Here is an 11,661-nt window from a genome sequence, read left to right as displayed (position 1 = left end):
AAAGTCACTTTCTTTGCTTCCGCCACTGGCCATCTTTTAACGTGTAATCTACCTTCTTTAAATCATAGAGTTTTTGTTAAAATCTGCGACAAACAGAAGTCAAGTTGAACGTTCTTTGGAGGAAAGGCTTGTTTTATTAGCCTGCAATGGATAAAATGCTTTAACTTAATACCAATTCAACCGGATGCCAGAAATGGGGAGAATTTATGATTATTCGCTCATTTTGTGAGGCCCTGTTAGAGGGTTACTAACGTCCCCTGTCTGAATTTTAAACCTGTTCATGTCGCAATTTCGCAAAGTTCTCATGTTGCTGTCGGAAATTCCGAAATCATGGTTTATCTCGGTGCTTCCCCGTAGAGTTTAATAAAACTGTCCCCTTTTTGTCGTTATCGTGGATACTGAGTGAGATGGAATATCAAATTAGATCGTAAATTCCTTTCTGATATTATCATCAGTGCTCTACCAGCGGCGCGGCCGAAGCAATTTCTGTGCGTTTTACCTCATTTAAATACGTCTAAAAACTTGAAAATATTTAGCAATTAACATTGCTTTGACTAGCAGTACAAGATAACATCAAACTTAAAAGTACCTAGTTTAGCTTCCTATTGGTTTGATCAATGGACTAAATAACTCCTCGGGCAATTCGTCCTTCTTGGTCGACAACGCACTTAAGTTTGCATTTTTATAAGTATTGTATAGCTTTTAGAATTATTGTATTTAAAGAATTTAGTATTTTAAGTATTTTTTTGCTTTTTAGATCTAGTTCTGTATAAGAAAGAAAAAGTATTAAATTCCTAATCCATTTAGTCTAATAGATGCCATGCTTTTCAAATGCCCTCTGACTTCATGTTGAAAAATATGACATAATTCAACCTTGGGGTTTAAAATTTATATAAATAAACTATCTATCTCACTATCTCTTTGGTTTCTTTGAAGGATTGCGATGTATGGCAATACCTTTAAATTAAAGCTCTGCATCGTTCGGAAAACACGCAAAAAGCTAGAATGTACTTCCAAGGCACCAAATTTTGGGTTCGTTTTAAGTTGTGTGATCCAACCTTGCTTTAAGGGAACGCTAAAGCCTAAAATTTATTCATTAACAGAAAAGGAATACCCTTAGTGCGATTTCGTCGTAAAACTTCTTACTTTAACTTCTAAGTACAGAGACCTAGTTTTCATGTCTCCAATAGATTTGCTTGATTTCGCTTGCTTTTTTAGCATAACAATACCACACACACTGATCAGTTATTTCTAATTTCGATTCTAATTAAAAAACCGCCAATGCCACTGGCCACTTTGCTTTCACGTTTGTCGCTGTCGTAATTTCAAGTCAGCAGTCTTCTCGTTCGTCGTCATTTTAGTTTCTTCATGTCGCCGTTTCGGAGCCGTGTCGCCTGTCTGTATCTATCGGAACGTATCTCTGACAAGGCCTCTTTTGTCAACTTCGCCTTGAGCCGTTCACCGGATTCACGGCGTGTAACGGCGCTAAGCCAAATGAATTAACGAAATTTTGAAATCATTTTTTGCTTCACTCAGCATAACAACTCTCTTCAAGTGTTGCTACCATCTGTTCCATTTCTTGGAGTTCCACTTTTTATAAACGATTGTGAATTTCCGAACTGCAATTATAATGAATGTTAATGTTGAGCAAACGTTTTGTCAAAAGGTCACGCCAAACGCCCCTGTAGACAAATCAATCGAAATAAAACTTGCATGAAGGAATATTACACTCTAAATTCAGTAGTTTCTTGAAAGTTCCGTTAGTTCTTACTTGATTTGCGGGACGTTTCGGGAATAAACCCTTCAGCAGTAGCAAAACGTAAGGACTTTTAAAAACACGTTTCAATGAGCTTTACGGTAATATTCTGCAACACAAAATGTCACACAGCATCTAGTCATTGTTTTATTTATCACTTATGCAGACCCATATAATTATACCGGTTCATATAGTACACGAATCTTTAATTTATATGCCATCCCCAGCAATAGCTCAATCCTTGCCGGTATAAAACAATTACTTCTTAGATAACTATGTGGACAAGACAGTCCACAGGAAATGAGCTCTTGTGTGTTTTATGGAAGCCACTTTATTGTGCTGAGCATTAAGTCATCATCACAACGCAGAGTCGACGGCCTGGTTTTGTTCCCAAGTTCTTTAACAATGAGAATACAAGCAAAACGATTAGAAATGTCAAATTTTGGGACATTCAAAATTTCAATGCGGGTTTAGTTAAAACTACCGGACAGTTGTAAACAGGGCCTGGGCTACTAATTCAAAAGCCACGATCAATGGTGGAGCCTCCACTATCGCGACAAAACACTGAACACTGCCGCCGGAACACAAATGTACCCATTTGTCATGCTTATAATGTTTAAACATGACTGTTCCCAGTTAAAGCGAGAGCTGTGTATCAATCGAATTCAAACAAGATACAAAAATACCCTAGGGGATTTCAGATATGAAAAAGTTATCAGCCAGACAAACAAATACCGTCAAAAGAATCGAAATAAATTAACCACTTACCCTTGAACATTCTTATCCCATGAAACAGATAGAAGAAAGCCACAGTGTTGAAGGTCGTGGACAAATGGCGGTATCTTTGTTTTTGGCCCAAGGGAAATGCGGTTTTGGAAAACCCGATTTAGCAGTTAAACAAACATTAGCACGAACAAGGAAGCGAACCTTAACACCAAAATAGATGCCTTAGCGTCCAATATGCTACTATTTTGCCTGACCCCGCTGACCCGTTAGATTGTTACTCGAACTGATTGCTATGGTTTTGTCACGTCTGGCTCCATTTTATTTCAATTTTAAGCTGCTAATAAACCCTTAAACCAATCCGGTAAACATAATTCGACAAGAGTGACAAAGCCATGAACCGTGCAGGCGGTGTTGGACACGACTCGCAAAGCATGCCGGAAGAAATTTTCAATTGCACTTATTATCGTCCGATCGCCGATTTGTAAACATCTCCTCGCGGTGCGAAGATATTCCAATGCTGAAAGAAATATGGGAGGAAATCCATATCAAATCTTTTGCGCGAAGGATAAGTGGAATACGTGTATATTTTTCGTTCTTAATTAAAACGGGTGCGCGAAGTATAAGTGGAGTACATGCAAATTCCTCGTTCTTACTAAAGCGTGTTGCGCGAAGCCGATACGTGAAATACATGTGTAAAGCATGTTGAACGAAGGATAATTATTCGTCGACTGCGGGACTGCGGGAGCATTACAGTTCAACTGCCTGTGGCTGGGCAATCGCTCCGACATGCCGAATATCGGCCAAACAAAAGGATGACATGAACACTACAATAACAAAAATGGCAAGTGAACATTAAAATATAAATACACATGAACGGGAGTACCAAATTAAGCCCTTGTCCTGTAAGAACATCGACAGAAATCACACCATCAACTCCCGCAAAATGCCGCGAAATGGAAGAGAACTGAGTGACATATCAAGGAAAAAACCCCAACTTCAAGACCAAATTTGACCGTTAAAACGGCGGGGCCCGCCCGGGCCCACCGTACTTTTCTTAAAGTTCAACTATCGAACTTAAGTTCTATGCAAAAATAATCTACAGTACTGATCCTTGTTTGTCAAGAACTGAGCAAATGTTCATCGACGTCGAACGCTTGCGCCAAACAACCCTTTACCATATAGCATGATTTCAATCGACTAGTTTTGAGAGAAAAATCGCTTCCCTTAATTCAGAACTTGACAGATGACTGGCCTAGGTATTATTCTTCCAGCTCCAATAAAATAATCCGTAACAACCGTTAAAGTTTCGCCGGAATCGCATGAAAAAGATGAGACCTTCTTAAAATCCCGCGACAAAATTGTCCACCATTGCTTCCACCAAGGTGACAAATGATTGGTCGAAAAATATCACGTGAACCGTGTCCAACACCGCCTGAACCGTGAATACAATGCTGTCAGGTAAAATGATTTTTGAGATGACGCTCAACCTGATTGGTTAACTTGCCGATAAAAGGTTAAAGGTCTTGTAGCTAGGGAATACACAGTCTACTTGGTTTTAGCTTCCTTATGCAAATGACTTGTATATACTTCCCCCCCTTTTTGTAGACAAAGAAGTAAAGAAAAGATCCTGATTTCCCGTCACCTCTGAAAGGTACGATGACATTTGTGTTTGTTTGGTTTGCAGAATTGAAATCAAGGAATGCGTTTTTGTAGTCTAGTCTTTACACCGTGACTGACAGGCTGAACACCTCAGCCTCGTTATATGGGATCACTCCATGTTTAAACAAATCTAATGTATATTTCAGCATAATGTTATCGTAAGCGTTAGAGATACAGGAAGTGGATAGTTGATGTACAGAGTGACGGAATAAACCCTTAACGTAACTGTCATCTCACTGTCAACGACAGTGACATGCTTTTTTTAGAACAAAGGTACAAACGCAATGACCAGGAATGTAGTTGTGTGTTCTAAACAGCCACATTTTCAGAAGAAAAATAAAGGCGAAAAGCCCTATCAGATTGACGACAAACTACAGAAAAATGAATAACATACAAGTAGTTATAAGTTATAATTTTATAGCAAGACCATGATCTTGACTTTGTTTTATCACGAAGTGAAATTAAAACCCGTACAAATTGACCCAAATTATGCTGCTTCAATATACTTGAACGGACCTACAGCAGGACAGCAGCACGTAAACTGCCTGTGTCAAATTCTAGTTTAAAACAATTCTTTCAGTGCAATTTTAACACGTTGGGTCTCTCGGATAAGTGGGTCTATTCATAGTGGAGTTTATTCAACCGGATAAGTCGTTTCAGTGTTATCTTGATTGTTTTGCAGCTATTGCTATGGTTACTATTACGCATATCTTTTAATTGTGTACTTTAAATGAGGGAATTTGACAGCCTCTTGTAATTATGCTGGATGACTGACTATTGCGGTTGACTGCTTGGTATCGAACATTAGCTACAGCCCCAATGTAAATGAAGATTCTTTCGTTTTGCAATTCAAAATATGTAGTGGCTGGCTGAAAGGAAACAGAAGTTGATTTCATATTTCGTGTCGGAAGTATCCGGTCCTGATCCTGACCCAACAGAGATAACAAAATACTTACATTACAATATAACGCATTGTGCTTTTTTACATTATACAGTACATGATATATTAAATATAGTACTTACGTTACTTCTATATTTTGCAATACGTTCGTTATTTTTCAAGACAAAATTTATGTACAAAAAAATTGGACAAAAAAATAAAAAAAGAATCGACAGATTTCTTCATTTTCTATATCTCAGGGAAATAAAACCAAAATCAAAAAGAGTTTCAATAAAGACCATTGTCTTCCCCTCCCGTTCCTCGGCCCCATCATCATTTCCTTGTTACTAGTCTCTACTCGATATTTATTATTCACTTCCTGTCTTACCAAGAAATGTTATCTGCAGTGGGGGCAAGTAAACGTGACCTTTTTCGAAGTCTTCCGTCTAGAATAATTTCGTCTTTCGCAGAAGAAGTTGGAAACTTGTTACCTAGACCAAGGCTCAGGCAAGGGCACTTTTGCAAAATAAGGCAAGGTGAGCGAATTTTAAATGAAGAACTGTCTACGCTTGATCTTTGTATAATATACAGAAGCGTACTTCATCCAACATTGCGAAGACTTCGAACATCTGGCAGCTGACTTCTTAGGGGGGGGGGGGGGGGTAATGGCAAACTTTATCTGTGCAGGCTAGGTGGCCCATTCAACACAGTGGCTGGTATCCAGGGGGGCGGCTAAATACAATTACAGCTTGTTCTCGCAGTGAACATGCCTGTTCAAGATCTTCGCAAGATTATTATGTAATTGCATTTCTTTTCTCTAGCGTCTTCTATTCCTTGAAATTTTTTAGGGGTCAGGAAAACTAAGGACTGCTGACAGGCAAAACAGGGCTTTTACACCCTTAATTGCAGCTTTACTGAAAAATCGAGGTTATATTTCTTGTGTCGATTTAATTCTACTTTAAGCTCAGAAAACGAGAGGAGTTTGGATCAGGCCACACCAAAGCCAGTTTATTTCAGTTTCCAACCAACGAGAGAGCTGCGTGTGCCAAATTATAGTTTAAAACAAACCCTTTGGTGCACTTTAAAGACGTTAGGTTTCTCGAATAAGTTGGTCCGTTCACAGTGAAATTTTTTCAACCGGCTAAGTCTTTTCAGTGCTGTCTTGATTGTTTTGCAACTATTGCTATGGTTACTATTACACGACCGATTTAAAATCCAATTAAGAAAAAGGTCTTTATTGTCCTACGAGAATTCAATAAAGGATTCCTTAGTCTTGATATGGCGGGGAAGGCTATTGAACTCCATCACACTATTAAAACTGAAAGATCGCTTAGCGACTTCTAGGTTGACTTTCGGACTATGAATGTCATCACAACGATTAGTTGTAACTTTGTGTACAGAGACATATAAATCAAACCGAGTTATGGCTCAAAAACGTACATAATGTGTAATATTAATAAAAAATTTATAAAATTGTATAATGAAAGTACGAAAGTTATATCTACAATTATATTATTTAGGTTTCGAAGTTATTTACGTTGCGATCACACGAATTGAGTATGTTGGGATCACAAACGTCGAGTCTTTGATAACGGTGCAATGATCTGCCACCGAAGCTAGTGAAACCATTAATGATCACCGTGTTGATGATAATGATGATGCTGATGATGATGATAATGATGATGATGATGATAACGATGACGATGATGAAGATGATTTGTTCCTGTCACAAATTCCCTTTTGAGATTCCTCTGTAGAAGGGCTTGAAAAAGTAAGTATTCTTAAAGATCCTTGGCTCCCTGAAAACAGATTTCAGTCTTTGATTGCAAGAAAAAACGCGCCTAATCGCAAACATTATAAACGAGATAAAAGGCTTATAAATATTGATCACTGCTATGCCTATTGTTTCTTGTGTCTCTAAACAATAAAGCACGATTTTATCGGCGTCTGTCTGACAATGATCGATTCCAAATGCCTTCCACGAGACACAAAACAATGCCCGGACGGGAGAGCTCCCCTTTAAAAATGTCGGGGGTGCTCACCATACCTTTAATTGTCCATTGTTGAAATGCCGCTAAGAGTGATTAAACCTTAAATAACTGCTGTCAGAGTTATGTCCTGGTCACGTACAAAATCCTTGCAGCCTATTTAAATGAGCTGCTATTTAACTACACGCATCATCGTTTACTACGATCAAGTAACTTAAAGCTACTGTCTATTCCAAAGACTAAAACGGTTACCTATGGTGACAGATCGTTCTCAGTCATTGCACCAAAGCTATGGAATGACTTGCCCATTGTAGTCAAACAGTGTTCCACAGTTGGCTCTTTATATTGAGACTAAAAACTTTTCTTTTTAAAAGTATCTAAAGTTAGATTAGATAAATAACTTACTGTAAAAAGCATTGAGACTTCCATACGTTGTAAAATGCGTTTTAAAACACCTTGTTATTATTATTATTGCGGTACCAGTTAGGGTATGAAGCCAAAATTTTCAGTGACAGTTAATCAGTACTGTCTAACGGGTGGAAATGTATTAAAGCCACGCCCACCAAAATAATTTATAACCGTTTAGGGGCTTGAGCATTTCCGTCATTTTTTAAGGAGATTCCCCTCAGGAAATAACGTTAATGCTTAATGTAACAAATGTTTTTTTTACGTCAGTCTAAGGAGCAACTGCTTGATCCGCGCTTTTTTGCAGACTGTTTGCCGCAGTTGGCTTTAAACATCTGCAAGGAATCTTCTAAATGAATAGAAGATGACGTATCGATCAGCAGCTTGTAGTAAAATGTTAACTGTTGACTTCGCACAAGTTCTTTCTTGAACTAAACTGCAATACCGAAAAAGGTGTTGGATCACGTTTTAGTGGCTTTTAATGCTTAACTGTTACACTTTAGAGAGTACTCCGTATAACTCGAATCCAGATAGATAAATTCCATATTTGCCTGAGGAATTCCTTGCTGTTTGTAGAATGCGGAAGAAACGAAATGCTTTCACTTCGCCTTTGACAGTCCATATACCTGTATAATATGGATAGGGATCTCTGAACTGCAGGGGAGCACTCGGACATTCTCTCTTATAGTCGGTGTCAAGATTTTTCCAAGTGTCTCCATCAACAGAGCCCTGGAGCTGCCATTCTTTAAGGTATGACTCGCCGTCGCTCTTACCGTGCCTTAAAGCGTAGTGAGTGATAACCAAGAGATAATTTTTGCCTAAGTCAATACACCACCATTGATGTCTCTTTTCTTCAGTTCCACTGGTTTTGCCTTTGCTATGGTCAAATATATCACTTGCTTCTCCTGGTCCGTCAGACGATCGTTCAGCAACAAGTGTGGCTGATGTATCTCTTTTCAATGCACATACGACGCCTGGTGAGCTGGAAAAATCTTTTCCACTGGGTAGAAAAACGCCTAAGTAATGAAAATCACATCAATTGTAAGAAAAAGGTGTTAAGTTGTAGCGCAGAGTGTTAACTAAGGGTTACTGTTTCTCCCTTGCGTCTCTATTGCGCTTTGCTGGATCGATCGATAAATCGATCGATTGGTTGGTTCGTTTGTTGGTTGGTTGATTGATTGATTAATTGACTGATTAGTTATTAATTAGTTTCTGAAAGTTATAATCACGGCGTAAATTGATTATTGCTGCGTAGCACTTTTATATGTTGCACTGTTATAAAAAAAGTTGTTTCTTCTAAAGTGCTGAGTTCTTATATATTTATGCGGGACGTTTCGGGAGTAACACCCTCATTAGATGCTTGATGTACTCAAAACCGTTGAGCGAGAGTCAAACGTTTGATTTTCGTTCAACGGTTTTGAGCACACCTTGCGACTGATGAAGGGGTTATTTTCAAAACATCCCGCAATAAATAAATAATAGCTAAGGACTTATGTAATCAGGAAAGCGAGTACCTATATTGTGATGACCGAAATCTTCAATCCATAACTGGAAACATAAATAATACTATAATTAAAGATAGGAACTGCACGGACAGTTGCTCAGAGTTTTACGTACAAAGCGACCATCAGACTGTGCCGTTAGAGGCGGGTGGAATACAATTTAAACTAAGTTTATGAAGGACGGTTGGTACGATGCTCTCTCTGATTGGCAGAATAGAATTTGTCTTCGTGCCTGCTCTTGGTAACAAGTTCAGATCTTTTGTTCAAGAGAGTACATCTGTCAGCTGATGGTTTGCAGAGCTTTTCCATCTGACACAAATTGTAGCGTCACGGGTTTCTCCTGTAAGTGCTTGCTCTCGTGACAATGGACCACTTGATCGAAAATTCGGTGTTATTGTCTTTCAGGTCCCAGATATACTTTGATAGTGCAGTGTCGTGTGAATGCTTGCGATGTTTGAAAGAAAGCTTATGGTTATTGTACCTAGTTTTGAAACTATGCGTAGTCATGCCAATGTAAACCTTCGTTTTGCCGGGTGTTGTGGCGACAGTGGCTTTGTAAACGACATTGTTGATAAGGCATCCGCCATCAAGAGGGCATTTAAAACTTGGATAACTAAATTTTCCCATTTCCTATAAAACGTTACCCATAGAAATGTCTATGTCAATGTTATTGGTACTTACGGCACACGCGGTTCCTGTATTTTGACATTTCCTCTTTTAACTTTTCATGCTCCCCTTCCAGCTTTTCCTTCTCCTGCGTTAACTTTTCAATTGCTTGACTGAAATCCTCGTCCCTCCCTGCTGGAATCCCCGTCTCTGCTTCGTTGTTGTTTGTTATTTTCCTGAGGTTTTCTATTCGTTGCTCCGGTTTACTAACTCGGAAAGGATCAACGATAATCAGTCTTGCATTTACTTCCTTTAACTCCTTGATTTTCGTATCTTTCTCCTTTTTTTCCTTTTTTATGGTCAATAGTTCCTTCTTCAAATCGTGGCACCTCATACAATTTTGGTTTCCTAAATTAAATTAAACAACTCTGCGTTAATTTCCAAAGTACAAATTTAAGAATTAGACGGCAAGCAAGAGGTTTCTATCGCTGATAGTTGGCGAGGGGCGAGGCGCAGAGCCAACTATCAAAGTCGATAGAAACTGAAAGCGAGCCGTCTAATTGCTTTAACATAACCCAGTGGTTGATTTTAACAAACACAGAAAATTGCTAGAATATTGATATATTATGCTTTTGATTGACAAGATTCAGCAAAATAGCTGAGCGCGCGATCTAGGAGCCGTCTATCGATCGATAGACGGCACCTGTAAAGCCAATCAGATCGCGCTTCCTGTCAATAGTCAGCCGCTGGTTTATGCCAATAGCCATTTGAATGAAAGCTTCTATTAGGACAATCAAGCGTTTAAGCTCATAAGATTGTTCCAAAAGGCATCTATCAACCCACAGGCTAGCGACGCTATTAACACTCTATACTCTGCAACAAATCATTAACTATCACACTCTCTGGACGAATGATAAGAAGTCTATAAAGTACACCTACTTTTCTTACAGAGAACTTTGAATCGCTATTGACTTTCGTATCGCCAAATTCTACATCCATTTCGGAAACTCAGTTTTCCGCATGTTATACCAATGGGCACTAACAGTGCACCGGTATGGTGGATCTGTTTCATCAAATTTTCGAGTACGAGTTTATGCTCAAAACTATTAGCGAGGCAGGTCGATGGTCGTCGCATTCAGCAACACCTTTCGTTATGTCGACGGTTTATTCAACGTCAATAACGAGAATTTCGGCTCTTCAATTAACGATATTTACCCGTCAAAACTGGAACTGAAGGATAATACTCGAGGTGTAATATATGCTTTAGGTATTATGGAACGATACATTCATGAAACAATTAATGATTATAAACCCTTGTTTAATAAACATTTTGCTAGAATAAACTGCACCATTCAAATAAACGCTGGATCCACGGAGCCAAGTTTGAAATAATACGGTAATTTCACATAACTGTGCAAATGATTTCCAAATCAACCAATAGAAATCACTACCTGGTTTTTGGGAAGTGACAAAACCGGACGGCATAAGAGCCAGATTTGTTCAGACGTCCCTTCTCGGGAGTAGGCGATCAGAGAGGGATGTCTGAAATTCAGGCTAGGGTGGCTCCTTCTAAAATATTCTACAATTAGTAAAGGATTTAATTAATCCGAAACCAATTGTAGAATTGCACATATTTTAGGTATCCTACTGAAGAAGGGTTACAGCAATAAGCTATTTACAGGCGCGACATTACGTTCATGGTCTGGAAGCTCGGAATAGTTTCAATTGTTTATCGCATTTTATTGTTTCGTAAAAATGCCATGTCAGCCGTCTCCTGCTTTTAGCATAGCCTTCGGGCGAGAGGCTGAGACCGGGAGGTGACTGACATTTTTAATATTATGTGGCACTTGGAGCTGTCATATAGGCGTACGAAATTTGTTTTTTTAACTGTTGACTTGAAAAAATGAGCAAAACAAGAAAAAAATACATTCTCCTTAATCTCGAGGAGCTTCTCTTCCATTTGTTAATTTACTATACATTCGTTTCGCAAATGTTTCAGTCTGAAGACTATCCTTTCTACACCGATTTTTCCACACTGGTCAGGCCGAACCAGTCACGAAACCCCGATTGCTTTTCTTTTTTCTGTGCCCCTGTATTTTTTCAACGCTGACAAACTTTAAAATAAACATTTGGCGTGGC

General features: G+C 38.8%; 1 pseudogene across 1 annotated transcript in view; it reads right to left on the bottom strand.

Annotated features, from left to right (window-relative positions):
• Positions 1-5,745: 5,745 nt before the first annotated feature.
• The window catches only part of LOC144661523 (uncharacterized), a 29,854-nt pseudogene continuing 23,938 nt past the window's right edge, over positions 5,746-11,661 (bottom strand). Inside the window, exons 15-16 of the transcript XR_013572297.1 lie at positions 9,598-9,930; positions 5,746-8,430 (exon numbers count right to left, since the gene is read on the bottom strand). The product of XR_013572297.1 is annotated as an uncharacterized LOC144661523 (transcript). The remainder of the gene's footprint in view (positions 8,431-9,597; positions 9,931-11,661) is intronic.

The sequence above is a fragment of the Oculina patagonica genome, chromosome 7, assembly GCF_052425735.1.
Source record: "Oculina patagonica isolate OP01 chromosome 7, crgOcupat, whole genome shotgun sequence".
NCBI lineage: Eukaryota > Metazoa > Cnidaria > Anthozoa > Scleractinia > Oculinidae > Oculina > Oculina patagonica.
Note: the sequence above shows the minus strand (reverse complement) of the source record. Positions and strands in the feature narration are given on the sequence as shown.